Source organism: Rhinolophus sinicus, chromosome 16 (genome assembly GCF_057876585.1).
Source record: "Rhinolophus sinicus isolate RSI-liver-muscle chromosome 16, RSI-T2T, whole genome shotgun sequence".
Lineage (NCBI taxonomy): Eukaryota > Metazoa > Chordata > Mammalia > Chiroptera > Rhinolophidae > Rhinolophus > Rhinolophus sinicus.
In genome coordinates this window covers 3918256-3933136 of record NC_142516.1, presented here as the reverse complement: position 1 = coordinate 3933136, position 14881 = coordinate 3918256, and the positions used below count along the sequence as shown (strand labels likewise).

The window sequence follows — 14881 nt, the reverse complement described above, 5'->3', positions numbered from 1 at the left end:
GTATCCAGGATGTTACCTGATACCTGGACTCTTACCTGGTACTCAGGATGTCACTTGGTTTCTGGGACATTACCTGATACCTGGGATGTTACCTGCTTCCTGGGATGTTACCTGGTGTTACGTCAAAGGAACTGCCTGTGATGGGCAGGGCTACACAGACAACATGCCTGGGTTTTTCCATGGAGGGATGTGAATGGTGGATGGTAAAGGTCCTATGTCGAGCCCAGGCCACTTCTGATGATGGGGTTGGGAGGTCTGGAGAGGATGAATGGAGCTGGGCAGTGTGGGCACGGCTTGGGCTAAAGCTGGGGCCTCAGAAGGTGCTCCGTAACTGTCCACTGACGCAACGAGTGGGTGCTTGTGTCTTGGAGTCCTCAAGACCACCCTCAGGCTCCATGATTTGCTAGAAGGACTCACAGAACCAAGCAAAGCTATTACACCAGCGATTACACTTTAAGATAATGAAAAGATACAGATTAAAATCAGCAACAGAAAAAGGTGCACATGCAGGCCCCAGGAGACACCAGTGCGAGCTCCCAGTTTCCTCTCCTGGTGCCGTCGTGCCGTCAGCACTTGGTTCTCCCAGCAACGATGTGTGACAACGTGTGTGGAGCAGTGCCAGCCAGGGAAGCTTGCCCAAGCCTGGCATCCAGGGTTTTTATTGGGAATTGATCATGTAGGCATGGCTGACTGGCCCCGCAGTTAACCTTCGTCTCCAGTCCCTTGACCCAGAGGTCAAGCTGATACTATGTGGCCCAAGGCCCCAGGTAAACAAAGACACTCTTACCAGGGAAAAGGAGCCAGTCAAGGGCCAAACTTTTCTTTACAAAATACAGAGTGTGGGCAACCCAGACTTGAGGGGTTCATCCTTTATTCACAGCTTTGGAGAGAATGTGTTTGGAGGACACATGGGGGGGAGGTACAGACCTCCGTCGGAGGTAAAAGCAGCCTTTGATTGCCAGGAACTGTTTACATTGTGCATGATTAAGTGGTGCCGGATAACGTGCTGGTGTGTCCGGGCCAGGACTTTATCTCAGAACCAACTTGGTCTGCACTCAGGAGAGAGGCATGGAGGCCCCATCTCTGGGTACCAAGGGGCAGCAGTGTGGAATGCAGAACCCCATGCCAGACCTGCTAAATCATGAACTCCAGGAGTGGGCCCAGCAATCTGGGTTTTTCACAAGCCCCCGGGGGTTCTGGTGCACCCTCGAGTCTGAGAACTGCTGGTGTGTATGGACCCTTGAGCCAGAAGGCCTGGGTTGGATCCCTGGGTCTGCCATTCACTGGCTGTGAGACGCTGGAGAAGGGCCACTCTGTGCCTCAGTTTCCCCGTAGAATGGGGATAACAAGCATGCTTCTCTCATTGAGTCGTGGTGAGAGTTAAATGAGTTAAAGTTGATGGAACTTTCGGAACCATTATGTGCCTCACACATAATGCATGCTAAAAAATTTTTATTTTGTTTGTTGAATAAAATCAACAGTGATCAAAATAATGGTGTCAGAGAGCTGGGGCAGGCAGAGGAAGGCCTAAATTGAGACCCAGTGGTACTGGGACAGATCAGGGCAGAAGCATGGCTCAGGCCAGTGCGGGCAGGGCTGCCCCAGAACCCAGCTGGGACAATATACCTGGCATCATTCCACGGCAGGCTCTGAAGGCTGCCCAAGTGTGTAATCACTGATAAGTGGAACAGGCAATTTGCCACGTGGTGTGTATAGTATAATCCCGTTTTTGTAAAACGTACAATATGCCTGTACGCATCATTTCTGTCTCCTGAGTAGACAATGGAAAGCTGTCCGGCAGGCACAGGAAGACCTCACGGATCCGGGGAAAGGCTGGAAGCGACCGCTGTGGTTCCACCTGCCGAGTGGGGCTGGGCAGGGGCTGTGTGGGGCTTGTGTTTCAGCTTGTGTTTGCACTTTATTTTGCTTTGACTGTGTGTGGATTCCAGGTGGGCCAAGGGAAGGTGCGGTCAGGTTCAAGGCCGGCAGGTGGGCGTGAGGCAGCTGCACAGGCAGGGGCCTGTGGTTCTGACACCCTGACCTCTAACATCTCTGCCCCCCCCCCCCCCGAGCTGGATATTTTACATCAGAAATGTTCTGGAAACCTGCTGTGGATACCGGGGGTCACGGATCAAGCTCTGTGTCCATTTCTCGGGTCCGTGTCCAGCTTTGGGTCTCTGCTCATCTCGGTGACCTCTGCCTGCCCTCGGGATGCAATGATCTGCTTTGTTTAAGACCCTCTTCACCCACAGTCCCCCAGGCTTAGCAGCTTGGAGGTGGGAACCAGATCCCCATGCCTTTTGGGGGTTGTGGCCCCTTTCCTGACCTGCCTTGGGCTGGTACAGGGGTACCCCCCTCTTCAGGAGTCTGGTCAAGGGCCCACCTGCCACTTTATTAGGTGGCTCAGGCAGGGTGCTGATGTCTGGGCAGGTTGCAGGGTCCAGACTAGAGGGTAACAGTCAGGGCCTGTGGTGCCCCCGTAAGCCCTAGGAAGTGAAGGTCGTCTCTCTTGTTGGAGGGACGCTGAGATGCAGAAGTGGGGCTGAGCGTACGCAAGAGAGTCCAGAGGGGCAAGAAAGGGCCTCAGTCCTTCAGCCCCATTCAAATTAAGAGCACCCTGCTCGTGCTGGGTGACCTGGGGGCTGGGCGAGCTGGGTGCCAGCCCTGCCCCTCAGCACCCCTCTCTGTGCCTTGGTTTGTAACATGAGGACCAGGGCCTCTAGAGCCCACATCTCCCTGGCAAGGTGGCAGGGTGGTCCCTGCCCGGCGGCTCCCAGCTCCCCTTGGCACCCAGCCTCTGCGGGCGGCAGGCATTAGCCATAGTGGTGGCGAAAGTACGGTAATCAATTCACAGATAGAGTAAGTACTCTTCAGGTGGCTGGTTGGCAGGAAAGCAGCAGCTTGGCTTATCGATTAATTAGGTCTGGTTAGACGGTTCAGCAAAGGGCTGTGACTTCCTCTGCTTTTCCCTTTTAAATTCCTGGTGGGAAAGGTCCGCTGGGCCAGGGAGCCAGAGAGGCCCAGAGAGATAGGATGAAGTGCCAAACGCAGACATAGGGCCTGCTCGGATGATGCCCTTGATATTCCTGAGTGGGTATCAGGGGGTACTCAGGTTCTGGGATCCTTCAGACATTCATGACCCCGAGTTATCGGTGCCTCCCTGTGGCCTGCTAACAATAGCAGCTGACATTTATTAAGCATCTGCTACAGGCTCATTTCCTATTGAGCACTGAGCTAAGGGCTTCATGTACATTTTCTTATGTAATCAATAGTCATTCAATTCCCCCATGGTTCCTGAATCCCCAAGACCCCACAAGCTGAGGATATGGCATTGAGCAAGCCGGACCTGATTCCTGCCCCATGGAGCTTTCCCCACGGGGATAGTGTTCCCCTCCACCTCGTGTTTCCAGATGGGGAAGCTGAGGTCAGGGTGTGTAAGGAGGTCACACAGCTAAGCTACACACCAGATCACAAGACCCAACCCACGCATGTCCAAGCTGAAGTCCATCTCTATATGGTACCATGTCACCCGCTTCCCTTTCGAGTCCAAAGGTCTTTGATACTATAGCTGTTCCCAGCCCTGTCACTAATGTCAGCTATTTCCAACTTCAAGGGGGACCCAGCTGGGATGGGGAGGCAGAAGACAGAGGGCAGAGGCACCTGGCTCTAGGGGGGAGGGGGGAGCTGGAGAAGCCCAGAGCTCTGGGTAACGAGGAACTAGTACAAATCAGGGGTGAGTACAAATCAAGGGTTGCATCCTTGCCGCCTTTTTGCCAAGCAGCAGGATGGAGCCCTTGGAGAGAGAGGAGACCTGCTAGGTCCCAGAGGCCCATGGGCCTGGGCGGGCATATCTGACCCGGGCTGGCCGAGCCGGCCACTTCCCCAGATTCTGCTGGGGTCCAGCGCCTCTTCCGAGTGGGTGGCTCCTCCGACCCTGCCTGGGTTTCTCTTTCCTTGACCCCGCCCCCTTCCTTGACTTCTTGTCTTCTTCCCTAAACATCCTGTTCCTATTGGTCACCCGTAACTGGAGATGGACAGAACTTGGGACAAGAATAGAAACCGCAGGAGGGAAGAAGACCTTGGCTTTGTGCACATGTGTGGAGGGCAGGAGGGGGGAATCAGAGAGGAGATGCCTTCTCACTTACTGTATGTGCCCAGCCCTCCTCCTAGTCTCCTCCTCAGCCGTTTGACAGGGAAAACGGGCAAGAAGGGAGCGTGCGATATTATTCTGCCTGTACTGATTCCTCTGTGATCCCCTCTCGAGGTTGGAGAGGGCAGGGCTTCCTCCGTCAGTAATATTAACTGTCATTTACTCAACAATTCTTATGGGCTAAATGGCATTCTAAGTCCTCTTTGTGTGTTTCCTCATTGAGTCCTGCCCTGTGACAATCATTGTCCCCAGTACACAGATGAGGAAACTGAGGCTTAGAGGTTAAGAAAAGGGTGGATGTATCCATTAGGATGGCTATTGTCAGAAAAACAGAAGATAAAAGGTGTTGGCGAGGATGTGGAGAAATTGGAACCCTTGTGCCCTGTAGTGGGAATGTAAAGTGGTACAGCCCCTGTGGAAAGGCGTTTGTTAGCTCCTCAAAAACAAAATACAGCATTACTATATGATCCAGTGATTCCTTTCCTGGGTATGTACCCCAAAGACCTGAACGCAGGGACTTGAGCAAAGGTTTGCACACCCATGTTCCCAGCAGCTTTACTCACTGTAGCCAAAGGCAGAAGCCACCCAAGTGTCCATCAATGGATGACAACTAGACCAAACGTGGTCCATCCACACCACGGAATATTATTCAGCCCTAACAAGGCAGGAAAATCCTGCTATAACATGGATGGACCTTGAAGACATGCGGAGTGAAATAAGGCAGTCACAAAAGGACAGATACTCTGTGATCCCACCAGTATGAAATACCTAAGAGTAATCAAATTCATTCCTTGGCTATAGAGACAGAAAGTATTAGGTTGGTGCAAAAGTGATCGTGATTTAAAAGGTTAAAAATAACGGCAAAAACCGCAATTACTTTTGCACCAACCTTACCAGGGCCTGGGGGGCAGGGAGAATAGAGAGCTGTTGTTTAGTGGGTATGAAAGCTTCTGTTTGGGATCATGTAAAAGCTCTGGACATGGGTAATTATGGTGGGTGTACAATAACGTGAATATACTTAATGTCACTGAACTATACCCTTAAAATGGTAAATAGTAAGACTTATGCTATGTGCATTTTATTACAATTTAAAAAAAAGAAAGAAGAAATAGATGGGTAGATGGTTTCCATGTCAGACTGTCCAGGTGTAAATCCTGGCTCAGGTGTGACCCTGGGCAAGTCACTTAACCTGTCTTTGGCTCCTTTCCTACCGTGTTTCCCTGAAAATAAGACCTAGCCAGACAATCAGCTCTAATGCATCTTTTGGAGCAAAAATTAATATAAGACCCAGTCTTATAGTAAAATAAGACCAGATATTATTTTATATTATATTATACTATACTATATTATATTATGTTATGTTATGTTAAAGTATATTATATTATATTAAAGACCCAGTCTTATAGTAAAGTAAGACTGTGTCTTATATTAATTTTTGCTCCAAAAGACGCATTAGAGCTGATTGTCCAGCTAGGTCTTCTTTTGAGGGAAACACGGTAGCTCCAACAAAATTGAGATGATAACCATGGATTTAAATGAGATAATCCACAAAGAGTGTTGGGAGCTGTGGCTGGGCCTTCGTAAGCATGCAGCAAGCACTAGTGTCACCATTGAGTCAATAAAACACCAGGATCGCAGGGTCCATCCTGGAGGTCCTTCTATCAGCCTTTTAGAATCCTGGGCTCCCCGAGATCTGTGCTAAGTGTTGTGTGTGGTGTGAGTAGTCGGTCGGGGGTGGCGGTGAAGGCAGGGAGGGAAGGGCCAGTTTTCATTCCATTCCTAAAGGGGGCCCATGATCTCAAAACATTTGGGGTCAGTTTTGCGATCTGCTTTTTATTTTTTCAACCCAACATGTATGAGCCGAGCTTGTTGGGGACAGAGTTTTCATTAGGTGCAGCTCACAACCCATTAACCGTCAAGCTTGCTGAACCATTGCTCCCCACCAAAGAGCAGACGTGCTCAATGACAAACAATGCTGTCATCTGCTGAGAAATGGAGGTGGGGAGGGCAGAGCTGTGCTGAGGTGGAGGGGATCTGCTGCCCAGTGTGCCCCAGGGTGCCTCACCCAGGAGGTGTTGCCCTACCCTTCAAGGGAGGGGGCAGGAGGCGGGTCCTGGGTTGGCCAGGTCCCAGATGTGGGGAGCCCTGCTGGTGAGTGGAGATGGTACTAATAGTAGTGCTTTCCCCACGGTGCAGGGGAGAGTCTGTGCCCCCGTTTCTCTTGCTGAGTGAGAAGGATTTCCCTCTGAGAGTTTTCTCACTATTGCATGAATTCATTCAAAAGTATTTTTAGTAATAGGCACTTGTATTAGTTTCCTAGGGCTGCCATAGCAAAGTCCCATAAACTAGGTGGGCTTGAAACAGCCCAAGTTGATTTTCTTACAGTTCTGGAGGCTTGGAGTCTGACCTCACGGCGTGGGCTGGGCTGTGCTCGCTCTGAAGCTTGGAGCGAGTCTCCATTCCATGCCTCTCCCAGCTCCTGGCGGTGCCCGGGGGGCGTGGCATTCCATGGCAGTAGACCATCAGCCATCTCTGCTTCTGGCTTCTCCTGGCGGTCTTCTCTCTGTTCTTCTGTCTCTGTTTGGTCTTTTCTTGAAAAGACAGCGGTCATTGGATTAGGGCCTGTCCTACCAAGGCAGGACCTCATCTTTACTTTTATCTTAGTCACATTTGCAAAGACCTCCTTCCATGCAAAGTCAGTGTTGTGCGGGGAGTCATGCGGGAAACCCTGCTCGTCCCCTCTGACTGGGTACCTTGGCCCCACCCCTAATCGAGCTGAAAGGAGTCGCATGAAGTCCTGGAGGGACACAGGTCACGCTTTCCCAGACTTCTCCTTTAGGCTTCTCGTGAATTGCTGTTCCGGACGCAACTGTTTCCAAAGTTCCAACAACAGTGCATTGGGTTGTCGGTCTATTATTTCCCTATCAACCCCTGCTGCCACGAGATCACGCCACATCTGTGCGTGTGTTACTCTCTGAGGCCCGCGACCTTGCCCCTTTACTTTTGATTTGGGTTTCCAAGTTTCAACTGCGCAGACGTCCTGTCTTAACTTCCTTTGCCTCCGGCTTTCAACATCCCCTAGGGTGGCCATTGCAGTTGTAACTTCATGGATCCGTCGCCTACATAGGGTGTAAGAATAGCAACCAAGGATCCAAAAGCACTCACAGATGCAGTATCCAAAACCAGATCTCTCATGCTGGCAGTAAAAAGCTCGTCATCTGGGCCCTGCATGTTGAGGTTAAAAATAGCATGTCTCATACCCATTTCACGGATTATTTGCATAAGTTCTGTATATGACTGCCATTGACTCACAGTGTCTGGCAGCTCGCCAGCCTGTTCCCATACGGTGCGTACCGCAGCCGTGAGCCACGCCATTAGAGAATGGTTGCCCTGGTTGTTGGCCAACCTATGGCAGTTTTGTAACCTTTGTCGCAGGGACGGATGCACTGTCACGAAGGCTAGCTTTTCCATCTCGCCTGGGGAGCAGAGAATGCTGTCTGCTCCCTCATCCCATAAACGTAATAGCCAAGCCGAGACTGGCTCTCCAGGGCGCTGTCTGTACTGCCTCCCTAGCTCCTGCAACTCAGTGGGAGTGTAAGGGGTGTAGGTTGTGAACTCAGTCACAGCTGGGTTGCCTGCAGCAACGTCCCTGGGGCCCAAATGTTGCTCACGTTTTACCCTTTGCTCCAAGATTGGCTGGGCTTGGGGGTTGGGAGCTACATTGTCTCCACTCGCTTCCTCCGCCTCTGCCTCAGAGTCTTCACTGTGGGGCCCCTCTTCCAACAGGCGGACCCGAGCTTCCAGCGCCTCCAACGGGGACACTTGGTCTGGCACCTGGGCCATTTCATTAAGTGCACTTTCCGTGTTGCGACTCAAGGCCGTGAGGAACATCCAGCCCACACGGCCGGCTGTAGCCTTCGCCTCCTCCGGCAACCGCTCAGCCAGAGCCTGCAGGGCCCTCTCCACACTGGCCAGAGAGCCGTCCATGTGCTCCCACCCCTCCTTGGGGGTCCAACTCCTGAGAACAGTGGCCACCGAACACCATATATTGTGTGGGGGCCACACGTCCTTCTGCCCAGAGTCAGACTCCATTCCTACCTGGCCGGAATCTTGCTCACTGTGCCAGGTGTCTGAGTGGGTGGAGGCCTCAGTGCAAGATGTCCGCAAGCCTCGGACCCTACAGCAGCAGCACATAACTAAAAGGAAGGTGACGCCTTCTATGGCCAGGAGGGAGGTGTACCATCGGGAGGTTCGAGTCTTCCAGGCAGACCGCACCTCCCATTCGTGGCGCAACTATTCTCGGGCCTCCCGAAGCTGGGCTCTCACACGCACAAACCGCTCCACCATGCTTCGGTAGGTTTTGGCCGGCACATACCCTGCACACTGCACCATTTGTCTTGCGGGGCGGCCTGCAGGGTCTCAGCTCCCGCTCCCCACATAAGAACGCAGGATATGGTGAGGCCAAAAAGGAACACCCACTGAGCCATAGGTAGGGGAGTCATACCACTATATTCTCTCCAGTGGCTGGGCGAGACACACGCAGTAGTAGCCACACGATCCACAGTCTGCCATTCACTTCTCTGCCTGCCAACCAACCACCCAATCAACGCAGCCCCGCAGTTACATCAGTAGCCAATTGGCTAACCAGTTACAGCTGATGGCCAACCAATCACAGCTGATGGCCATTCACTACCTGAGCCAGCACCTCCCCACGCGAGGCCGAGAGCCTGGAAACTGCTCTCTGGGACTCTGTTCCCACAGTCAGTCACAGGACCAGGAGTTAGAACTTCAATGTATCTTTTCGGGAGACACAATTCAACCCCTACTAAGCACCTACTATGTGCCCGACACAGCTAGGTGCTACCACATCCAAAAGCCTCCTGGGGAGATAGGAACAAACCTATAGGAATAAACAAATGACTAAAAGTATCAGGGAGGAAGCCCACCAAGGGGAACTGGAGGGGGTGCTGGGAGGACCAACCGACACTGGGACCCAGGTGGTCCGGGAAGGTCCTTGGAGGATGCAGCTGTGAAGGTGAAACCTGAAGGGTGAATGGGAGCAGGCGTGTTGCATTCTGGGCAGGGGAACAGCAGGTATAAAGGCCCTGGGATCAACACCCGTGGGTCCCTCTAAGAACTTAACGTGGCTGACCTGGGTGTGGTGTGCAGACAAAGCAGAGTGGTCGGCCCGCGGCCAAGGGCGGGAGCTGACTTTAATCTACGTCCAGGGACAGTCACGGCAGGATTTTAGGCAGGGAAGTGACATGGTCTGATTTCTGATGCTTGGAAATTGGAGTTGGGAGGGTTCTTCCAGGACCAGCAAGGCCTGGACGGGGTTCTGGTGGTGGTCACCTGGGGACGGCCTTAGGCAGGAGGGTTGGCAGAGTGGCTGGTGGGCAGGGAGCAGGCGGCATCCAGGGGACTCCCAGGGTTCTGGCTTGAGACACTGGATGGATGGAGATTTTCCCTGGTCACATGGGGACAACCGTGGGGAAAGAAGTTTCTGGAAGACTTATTTTTTTTACATTTAAAAATGTTATATATTATCCTACAGTAAAATTGACCGTCAGGGGTGTAATTCTGTGAAGTTTAACAAAGTGTAGGTTCATATAACCATTGCTACACAGACACAGAACAGTTTCATCTCCCGTAAAACTCCCTCCCTAACCCCAGCTCCCAGGCGACCACCTCTCTGCTCTCTGTCACTACAGTTTTGTCTTTTTGAAAATGTCCCATAAATGGAGTCGTCGAGCCGATAAGTGTGTAGACTGGCTTCTTTCACTCACTGAGCGCCTCTGAGGTTCGGCATTTTGTTGCCCGTCCAGCGCCGTCCTTTTCATCCCTGAGTGGTGACCCATGTGTGGCTGGTGTGCCCAGGTGTGTGTCCATTCATCAGAGGGAATTTCAGTTGCTTCCAGTTTGGGGCACTTACGAATAGAGCTGCTGTGAACATTTGTGTTAAGGTTTTGGGGTGAAATAAGCTCTCTTTTCTCCTGAGTAAATACCTGGGTGTGGGATGCAGGGGCCACATGAAAGTGTGTTTAACTTTGTAAGAAACTGCAGAACCGTTTTCTAGAGCGGCTGTCCGCTGGAGGAAGAAGGAGTTATTTTGTACCTGTTGTTCTGATGCGCTTGAGGCATTGGGGCATTTGGACATCTAAGTCCAAAGTGCAGGAGAGACTGGGCACCAGGGATTCCTGGGCTTGGAGATGACCCTTAATGCCACGGGAGTGTGGGAGACCCCCTGAGAAGGAGGGGAGATGGAGGCCGCACTGAGCCCTGGATGGAGCCGGAGAAGTGGGATTGTGACTGCAGGACACAGAGGAGCAGCCAGTGAGGGGAGAAAAGCCAGGACAGTGCCCCAAAGCCAAGCGGAAGGAGTATGTCCAGGGGCAGCGGGCACCTGTGTTCCGGGGGAGCGGGCATCTGTGTCCAGGGGCAGCGGGCACCTCTGTCCAGGGGAAGTGGGCCCTGTGTCCGATACTGCTGGGGGGTCCAGACAGAGGAGGGCAAGGCAGGGCCATGCACTTAGCTACGTGGAGTTCAAAGGCGACCTCCTCAAGGGCCGATTTGGGAGAGTCAGGGACGAAGGCGGTCTTGGGGTGGATTCCAGGGTGAATGCAAAACAAAATTTTAAAGAATAACGGGTGAGAAAGAGGGGGCATAGATAAGGCTTTTAGGAAGTTTGACTCTAAAAGGGAGCAGGGACACCAGGCATGAGATGGTGGGGCGTGTAGGGGGAGAAGAGGATTCTTCCTGAAAAGGAGGAGGCACCACAGCACCGGAATAATCTGGAAGGACTGAGATGTAGAGAGCAGAAAGTGCTGGACGGAGCCGTCAGGGTGGGATGGAGCGTGTGAGAGGACGGAGGGCGACCTCCCCGATGTGTAAGGAGAACAGAACAGATTTAATCTGTAGGTCAGAAACTCTACTTCTCAGGACTCCCCCCCCCCCATCAGTCCTGGCTCCAAGAGGTCTCTCTGTAATGAGTCAGTAGCCCCAAGTCTTGGTGTCAAAAAGAAGCCTGCGTTTGAATTCTGATTCTTTCATTTGCTAGCTTACGGCCCAGAGCAAGTCTCTTCAAGTTCCCCAGCCTCAGTTTCCCCACCTGTAAAATGGGGTCCCATTATGAGGACTGCCTGAGAACTTGCAGGTCAGCTCAAGGCCCGACATACAGTAAGTAGGTGCTCAGGAGATGGGAGCCCTTGTTACTTGTGAGGAGTCGGCATTGAGGCACCTGAACACACACACCATTTCCGGGGGTGTGACTGCCCACGTGGACCACAGGCTTTGCCTCCCACCTCCCTCGGCAGCCTCCCTGAGTCCTCACAGACCAGCTATCCTGACGGTGGGTCCCTCTGACTTGCCTTTGGTTTGCCCCTTCTGCCTGGTACAACCCAGCCTTGCTGTCTGGCAAACCCCTCGTTCCCCAGGGCTTGGCGCAGACAGCCCCTCTCAGGGGCTCCCGAAGGCTGGACACCTGGGCAGCCATACCACTGTCCCCTTCTGTGGCCTTCAAGGAGAGTAACACTGACAGTTGCGTTGTGATGGTTACGGTAGCCACATACGTACACGTCTGACCCCACCCCCACCTCACCCCAGGCTCTGAGCTCTGAGCCAGCAGGGTCTGGGTCTGGCTTGTTCGCCCTGTAGAGCCAGCACCAGGAACCAGGTGGGCAGGCTGTGTATTTCTTGAATTCGTTCACTCATTCATTCATGAACAAATGAACTTACATGAATGAATGAGTCTTAACTGCTAGTAAGGGGCTAGACTGTAGGAGCTGGGAGGCAGGGAGGAAAAATCAGCCAGGCTTGCTAACACCCACGCCCACTGCTGCCCACGCTTCCACCGTCACACCCAGCAACTCCTCACGTTTTCCCTGGCCCATCACCTGGGCCCATCACCTGGGCCCGTCATCTGGGCCTGTCACCTGGGCCCGTCACCTAGGCCTGGCCCTTCCCTCAAGGGTGTTGGGACCTCCCACAGGGGAAGAAGTGATTCTGCTTAAGTTAGTCAGCCTGGTCACACCTGTCATGTCACACCGGAGCCACATTCCAAGCCCACCAGCCCCCGCACCCCCAATCAGGCTCTCTCCTGTTCACTGGGAAGCCGCCTCTGGCTTTGTAATGGGTAATAGGATTTATCAATAGACTGGAGGAGGTGATGTATGTTAAAGCACTTAATATAAAAGGACTTCGCACAGCAGCCCAAATCTGATTTGGCCAATGAACTCAATTGCCGGCCTGATTACGTGCCGGGAGGAGCCCCAGCCAGCATTTTTCCACATTACCCTGGAAAAGCCAGGTCGCATCAGGCCTCCCAGACCCTGCCCCCTAACAGCTCTGCTCTTAGTGCCCCCATCTCGGGAAAGCAGGCCTTGCTTGCTGGTTCAAGTTCTCCGGCACCCACGTGGAATGCCCATCTCTTCCCTCTAATACCCAGCCCTGCCACCATGCCACTAATTAGCTGGAAGTCCATTTTTATTACGAGGTTCCCCTTACCGTGATCCCCAGCTGTGTTCCTTTGGCCCTTTGTCACCTCTTGATCCAGCCAGGCTTTTCTCCTGACCATTGCTTGGTTCTCTGACTGCTGCCGGTATCTCCACACGGCTGTGCCCCAGCCAAGGACACAGTCTCTCCATTAACCCCCCAGAGAAGCTCTCGGACCCTCAGGCCATGGTGTTCTATCATAACTTGCCTCAGGCCTGGAGACAGTGGATGGGAATTATCCCAGAGGGTGGCCATTAGCCAGCACTGACCTTGAGATCCAGCCAATGGCTGCGGCCACCGTTGGACTGGCAGTGGAAGCCCCTACGCCACCTCTCCCTGCAGCCCTCAGCCCCCTCCTTTGCCACATCCTTCCTCCTTGGAGCCCAAGCCCCCAACCCCAGGTGCACAAGCCCCTCCAGGAAGGAGGTGCTGTTAGTGACCTCACCCCTCTCCCTCATCCTGCAGAGCATATCCATACTCGTGTGCAAACGTGTCCAGACCAGCGTAGGTTTGGGGTTTGCTGACCCATAACCTAAAAGTCCATTAAAAAGCTTTTCCCAAAACAAAAGAACAGTCTTTACCCAAAGATAAATGCTCTATCTGGCAAGAGAAATGGGAAGACACTGCTGGCTGCTTTAAAATAGTCTGTTTCTAACAACTCTAGCCTCCGAGGTGTCAGAAATATGCATTCTGCTCTCAGCGTGCCTATGCGTAATACTGTACAGACAACGGTGGAAGAAGTGGGGAGACACCAGACAGAGATGACCAATTACCAAGAGCCCCCAGGGTCCTGGACTGTCCCCTGAACCCAGCTGTGCACCCCATGTCTGAGGGTGGGTGTCAGTACCCTGAAGTCCTGGCGGGGAGCCAGCCTGGCCCCCTCCTCCCCGGCACCGGCTCCCTGTTTACCCAGCGCACCCCTCCCTCGCTTCCCTGGTTTTCCCCCACGGAGGGAATGACATCACTCTTTCCGGCAGCCAGGAGTTGACCTACATCCCTCCCGCCCTCCTGTCTGGGAGGCGCTCCAAACACCCTCTCCTCTCACCCTGTGGAGGGAAGGGCCCCGCTCACGATTTTCACGGAGCTCTGGTGCCAGGCCCATGTCCAGATGGCGCTTCCACTGGCAGCTCCCAGGCACTGCCTGCCCCTCCCCGCTGGGCAGGGCACGCTCTGGCCTGGCACTGGCCGATGCCCCTGCCGTCCTGACGATGGCTTCGTGTGTCTGTTGGGCACCCCATCGGGCTTGGCGGGTGCACAGGATGGGGTGAAGTCAGCGTGGCCAGTCACCCCTGATGGGGCAGAGCAAGTATCCCGAGAACTTGGGGTGTCTGGGATGGCCTTCCCCTGGAGGTGAGGCCTGGGCTGCCTCCAAACTGTTGTGGTCTCCTGGGGCTCGCTAGGAACTCATCAATTTGAGAAAAAGGAACAACTGATTGGAGCGCATGGCTGCGGCCATCTGCCAGGTAGGCAGTCAGCAGGGCCAGCTTGCAGTGGGGAGTGGGTGCACCCCATGCCAAGCCTCGTGAGAGGTCAGGGGTTGGGCCAAGGGCCTTGACTCAGCCACGTGGGTGAGCAGGAATGGCAGGTGGGGCTGCCAGATCAAATGCAGAATGCATTTAATTTTGTATCTCAGATAAAGAACACATGATTTTTTTAAGTATAAGTATGTCCCAAATATTTCATGGGATGTACTTATCCTAAAAATAGTATTCGCTGTTTACCTGAAACTCAAACTTAACCAGGCATCCTATATTTTTGTTTGCTCAACCTGGCAACCATAGTGGCAGGAGACTCTTCAGGGAAGTGAACTTAAGTACCAGCGAGTGTGTCCTCCTTGTGGGGTCCCCTGGGGCCTAGAGAACATGTCAGTCGTGTCTGCTTTAGATGTTTCTGGCTGCTGAGAGAGGGGACAAGGGGACATATCCCTTGGGGCTGGGCACCTGGGCGCTGCCCTCTAAGGCCAATCTTTTTCCTAGGAACCCCCACACTCCCACCGTTGTCACTTGCTGGCCATTAACAGTTGTGACAGTGATAATGGCTGGCATGTATGGAAGGCTCGCTATGTGCCAGGCTTTGTGTGAAGCACTCCCCACGTAACAGCTCATCTCAGCCTCCCAATAGCCCTATTTCCCTGTTTTACAGGCCAGGAGACATAGACCCTGAGGCTGGTCAGCAGCCAGCACGCGCTGCCCCAGCCCCGCCTTGACCCTCACTGGCCTTTAACCGAGCATTTGTGCTGTG

General features: G+C 53.3%; 1 protein-coding gene across 5 annotated transcripts in view; it reads left to right on the top strand.

Moving 5' to 3' along the window:
* The window catches only part of NTNG2 (netrin G2), a 68573-nt gene that overhangs the window by 32014 nt on the left and 21678 nt on the right, over positions 1-14881 (top strand). The window lies entirely within an intron of this gene.